The 6002-nt window shown below is 38.7% G+C and overlaps 1 long non-coding RNA gene across 1 annotated transcript in view; it reads left to right on the top strand.

Annotated features, from left to right (window-relative positions):
• LOC128249872 (uncharacterized) overlaps positions 1 to 6002 on the top strand; it is a 126464-nt gene that overhangs the window by 44139 nt on the left and 76323 nt on the right. The gene's annotated exons all lie outside the window — the stretch shown is intronic.

The following is a 6002-nucleotide window of genomic DNA, read 5'->3' as shown; positions in this document are numbered from 1 at the left end:
ATATATATATATATATATATATATATATATATATACCATACATAACCACATTGATGTCAGCGTCAGTTGTGATAGAAACCACAATGTCCCAATCTAAATTTTACTTTTAGCAACACTACATCAAACCTGACTTGAAAATATGTCGGACGAAATAGTAGACATGAATTTCTAACCAATTAAAGAGAAACATCATAAAATATTCTACTTCAGATTTATCGCTGGAAACATTAGGATTCTCATTATCTGGGAATTGTCCGTTGTTATCATTAAATATGTAGTGAATAACTCAGTCAAGACTTAGCTTTATTTCATAGAATTTAGATTGCATGAAGTGAGCTTAAAGTCGAAAATAAGCCAACAATAAACTGTCACTTTCATTCCCGCTGAACATGTTAATTGTTCTTTCCTTACAATACCTGAGGATGTTGGAAAGAATCACTGTTATGATAGCTTGCATTGTATTATCTGGGGAGGATTCTACAACAATGTGTCTCAAGTATGATGGCTTAACAATCCCTTGCAGATCATAATCTCACCATTGTCAGAGTGTTGTAACGCAATAATAGTGGCCGAGAGAGAGAGGAAGGGGAGAAAGGGGGGAGTGGAGAAGGAGGACACAAACAATCAAACAACAACAAATTAAAATCTATAGTAAAATTCCAATTAATATATTTATGGTTTCAAATAATAACTTTTACATAGAATTGTTTGCGTCTCTCAATTGTCAATGATTTGTTCCTTTTTGTTTTTGTTTATCAAGTTTGGGCAATTTACGGTGCAGCTTCAAAATATACGACTTCAGAAAACACAAAGAGCGGAGAGAAAAAAAAAGATGAAAACAAAACCGAAAAAAGGAATGGAATAACATCACTAACAATGCTATTACTACTACTACTACTCTCACATTCTCCTCTTCCCTTCCGTTTCTGCTGCTACTGCTGCTAATACTACTACTACTCCTTGGAATTATTCTTCTAATCTAGATACAAAACCAGAAATTTCAGGGTAGTGGCTTTGTCGATTACATTAATGTTAAAGTGGTATTTATTTTATCGACTGTGGAAGGATGAGAGGCGACATCGGCCTAGGCGGAATTTGAACTCAGAATGTATAAACGAAATGCCGCTGGGCATTTTGTCCTGCGTGCTAGCGATTCTACCAACGCACCACCTTCACAAGCACAAATAAAAATGTTTACTACTATAGGCATAAGGCCTGAAATTTTTGACCAGTCGATTACATCGACCCTGGAGTTTCACTGGTACTTAATTCATCGGCTTCGAAAGCATGACAGGCAAAGTCGACCATGGTGGGATTTGAACTCAGAATGAAAAGACGGACGAAACGCCGAGAAGCATTTTGCTCGATGTGCTAGAAGAAGAAGAAGAAGAAGAAGAAGAAGAAGAAGAAGAAGAAGAAGAAGAAGAAGAAGAAGAAGAAGAAGAAGAAGAAGAAGAAGCGAATGAAGAGGAAACAACAGCAAAGTCCTCGTAATTTCCAGTTGACAAGTGAATGATGACTCAAACAATGGTAGATCTCATTAAAAACTAGATATTTAGATTTTAAACTTTAGATTAAATCTTTCTGCCTAAGATTCATTGTTATTTCTTCAAGTGTGTGTTTCTTGTTTATATAGGTTTCTTTCTTGCGGCTGTATTATTTTATATAACCCAAGCTACAAAGTTAATTTTCTTTAATTCCTGACGAATGTCGTAAGTTCAAAATGGTTGCTGATATCATCTATATAAATGGTAGTAGGCTTACATTTAAAAGTTGGGGCTACATACCGATGACGCGTTTCGCTACAGAAACACGTGTCTAATCATCATCAAGCAAACGCCATCTTGAACGAAATTCAAGCGATGTTGAGAGAGTTTGTTATTGAATATGGCTGAATATAAATGATAGATCCTGGCTAGAGAAAGGAAGTATGAGTGTGAGTCAGGTACCTGTTTGCTCAAAAGGCATGGTTATGCAATACGAGTAGTGGTTCTGTTCTCAAAATACATCGGTTCATGTGATGGTGGTTTCAAAAGACGGTAGTCGATCCAGTTGGTAGAGCCTGACATCGATGAGAAAGTTTGTTGCGGCGTTTCCAAGATGGACGAAAAAATATCGATATTGACGAACGTTCTGGGAGACCCGCAATCAGTAGAACGAGAAAAACATCGCAGATGTGCGTGCAACTGTGACGGCAAATCGTCGAATCACCATCCGTGAGTTATCAGAGGATGTGCAGATTAGTTACGGTTCAGTCCATTATCACTGAAGATTTGGGTATGAGACGCATGTCTGCTAAGTTTGTGTCAAAACCGCTTTCAGCTGACCACGAGGACACTCGGATTTCAGTTGCACAAGACCTCCTCCATAGTCACATAAACGATGAAAACCTTTTGAAAACTTTGCGTAGGGTTCTGAGCAGGTATGACCAAAGTTTTGACAAGGTTTGATACAGATTCTCTGCTCAAATTTCTCAGTTATTGTCAATGCGACGATCACACGCTACACACGTTCCTTCCAAGCACTACTGTAAACATTGAAAGTGACCTGGAAGGCTAAAGCTTAGCGCGCATGCACAGCAGAGTTCAAGGCTTCTCTCTGCCTGCTTTAGCTTCGGTTACTATAGTAGCACTCCCATTACCTATTGATTAGAATACGTATATATGTGAGTGCATATATATATATATATATATATACACTCACAAAGTCAACAACTTTGCTGCTTCTGCTGGTGATTGAACTATTGCTGATGGTAGCAGCAGTGGAAGTGATAATGATGCTGATGGTGACGATGCTGGTGATGGTGATGACAGTGGCGTTGGGGTTGTTGTTGTTGGTGGTGGTGGTTGTGATGATGTTGTTGGTGGTGATGGTGTCGACATAACGTTGCTACGGTCGTTGACATTGTTATTGGGAAAACTTACCACTAATTCTGCTGCTGCTGATGATGATGACGATGATGATGGTGGTGATCATTGTATTGTCGATATTGTTATTTTATCTTCAGATCGGCTTTGATCGAGCAGAATTAGGGTCAATGAACGTCCAGCCATGGCCATCTTATACTTTATATAATAGGATTTATGTATGTGTGTGTGTGCGTGTGTGTGTTTGCGTTCGTGTGTGTATGTGTGAGTATCTGTTCCTATCAATGTTTGTAAATGGTGCGTGTGTATGTCTGTGTGTGTGTGTGTGTGGTGTTTGTGATTTTGTGTATGTTCGTACGCATATACAACCAAATATCTTTCCTCTGTTTCCACTTCTCCGGCAATTCACAAACTAAACTTTGGCCAATCACAAAACTGAAGACAGAAGACAAAAGAAATAGAGACAAATACAGATGACATCCAGATCACAAATTCAATGAAATTATCGTTATTTTCCACCTCCGAGACCAGCATCTTCGATCACGAATATGCTCCACGGGGTAGAAACCGCAGCCATAGATAAATATATATATATAAAGATATATATAAAGATATATATATATATATATATATAAAGATATATATATACATAGATACAAACAAACATATATATGTATATATGTATGTATATACACCCCCATATACATAAACAAAGTATGAGAGAGAGTGAGAAAGAGAGGGCGGTGGGTCAGTGGGTGGAGGTGCAGAAAGACTGAATTGGTTAGAAGTGTGCTTCGCAAACCGTGGCGTCAGCAAATTCGATTCCGCTGATTGGTGTCTTGGACAAATGTGATTTTCAATAACCTCGTACTACCACATATTTTGTGACTGAAAGTAGGAAGACGGAAACTGTAAGAAGCTTCTCGGAAGGGTTGTTATTTGTATCGATTTCATATAGTACAGCCTTGTAAGACACTGTGCCACACTGATTCATTCTGAGAATTTTGTTAAAGGTACACATTAAATCTGTAGCAGTAATTCAATTCATTTTAGGACGAATCCTCATTGCCAAACGGTGGAAACCCATCCCATCTCCACCAACGCCACCATCACCACCACCACCACCACCACCTCTACTTCTACATCCTCCTCCACCTGTTCATAACTATACTCACATTCACAGGAAATCAATTATAAACTCTACCTGCATGCTAAACTTGCTAAACATTATTTCAATTCAAGACTTTGACATCATATTAAAGCAATCTGTGTGCGCCTGATACATATTCAAGAGAAGAAAGCTAATGTTTTGAAAAATATCATCCCCCACGATACGGGTGTATTCCTGTGAGACGTAGAGCAAACGTCTCATATCGATTAACTGGGCGAATCATTGACAAGGAAAAACACTTAAGAATATCGCTGATGCGAATTGAAAATAAAATAAAACGCTTACGCGGAAGGAAACAAGGAAGCTGTATTGAAAGCTACAGATTTAGAAGCATAAAAATAAAAAGAAAAAGAAAAACGAAGGAAAGAAGACTAAATTTTGTGCAGATTTGCAGATTTGCAGATCAGCTTCTGTGCGTTACAAAATAAAACCATTATTGTTACAGAAAGGAAATTGTTTATTTACGGCAGGCAGTCCTTCACGATGTAATGTGAATGTTTTCTGTGAGCACCATAAACACTATTTTCAATATTTCACTGTTTTCCTTGCATATGCGATATGTTCTTGTTATTCAGGAACGCAAAACCAATGGTTGTGACTGAACTCACCGTACCCTGGGAGGACAGAATTGAAATTTCTCGCAAACTGAAGAAATCCTGATATCATAACATGGTCTATAAGACTATTGTCAAAAGATGGCAAACTACCCCATACTGAAATCGGCTCTCAGAGTTTCTTCAGCAAGATCGGTGCGCTATTTCCTGACGAAGATCGGTTCCAAGACGAAGAAACTGAAAAGGTTACCAAGAAGGTAACCATGGCAACTGAAACCATCTCAGGGAATTTGAGGTTGACAGGAGACCACCGTTGGAACCCTTCTCCAAGCAAAAGTCAATTTATCATCATATCCACCACCATCACCACCACCACCACCACCAAAACTCATCGTCGTAACCGACGGAGTATCAGAATCGATATGAGTTCCTACCGGACTCTCGAACACTTTGGGAAGCAAGCTAATGTCACTCATTTCTGTTGGCTGCGGTTTTCATTACAATCTGTCATAAGACATAGGCCATTCATTCTCATATTTGTTATCTATTATTTTTTATAATTCATTCGTTCAGTCATTAGACTGCCGCCATGCTGAGGCATCACCTTGAAGAAACGACCCCAGGACATATTTCTTTTAAAAACGTGTCACTTTTCTATCAGGCTGTCTTACCTGGATGTAAACACACCAACACCAGTTGTTAAGCGGTAAAGGGGGATATACACACATACACTCACACACGCACACACATGCTTACATATAGACATATATACGACGGGCTTATTTCAGTTTCCGTCTAACAAATCCACTCACAAGCTATAGTTGAAGACACTTGCTCAAGGTGGCACTCAGTGTGACTGAACCCAGATCCATCTGGTTGTGAAGCAAATTTCCTACCATATATTCATGCCTGAAAGTTCTGCACTATGTACGATCTTCCTCTCTTTCATGTTCCTTCCGGTGACATCCACTTGAAATCAGTTTTACAATGGCGTTGTTCCGTCTGTTTAATCTCTGAACAGAAAGGAATTGGTTATGACGAGGACGTCTTCTAAAATAGTTCTCATCGATCGACAGCTACACAACAACAACATCAACAACAACAAATTAACGAAAATCACCGCTCCCACCAATACCAGCAGCACCGTCATTTTTATTCTCTGTTGCTACGATACAAAAGCAGTAAAAAAAAAACAAACCCGACACGTGCCAGTCTAGGTGATTTGGAAGTAGGCTACAAAGAACGAAGATGGATTACCAAAGTTATCGTGAAGTTTAATTTCACCCAAATAAAACAACCTTTCACTTCTTCAAATTAATCTTCCGAACCACTTACATACATATATACATACATACATGCATACATACATACATACACACACACACACACACACACACACACACACACACA

This window comes from Octopus bimaculoides, chromosome 18 (assembly GCF_001194135.2).
Source record: "Octopus bimaculoides isolate UCB-OBI-ISO-001 chromosome 18, ASM119413v2, whole genome shotgun sequence".
NCBI lineage: Eukaryota > Metazoa > Mollusca > Cephalopoda > Octopoda > Octopodidae > Octopus > Octopus bimaculoides.
This window is presented reverse-complemented; position numbering and strand designations above follow the sequence as displayed.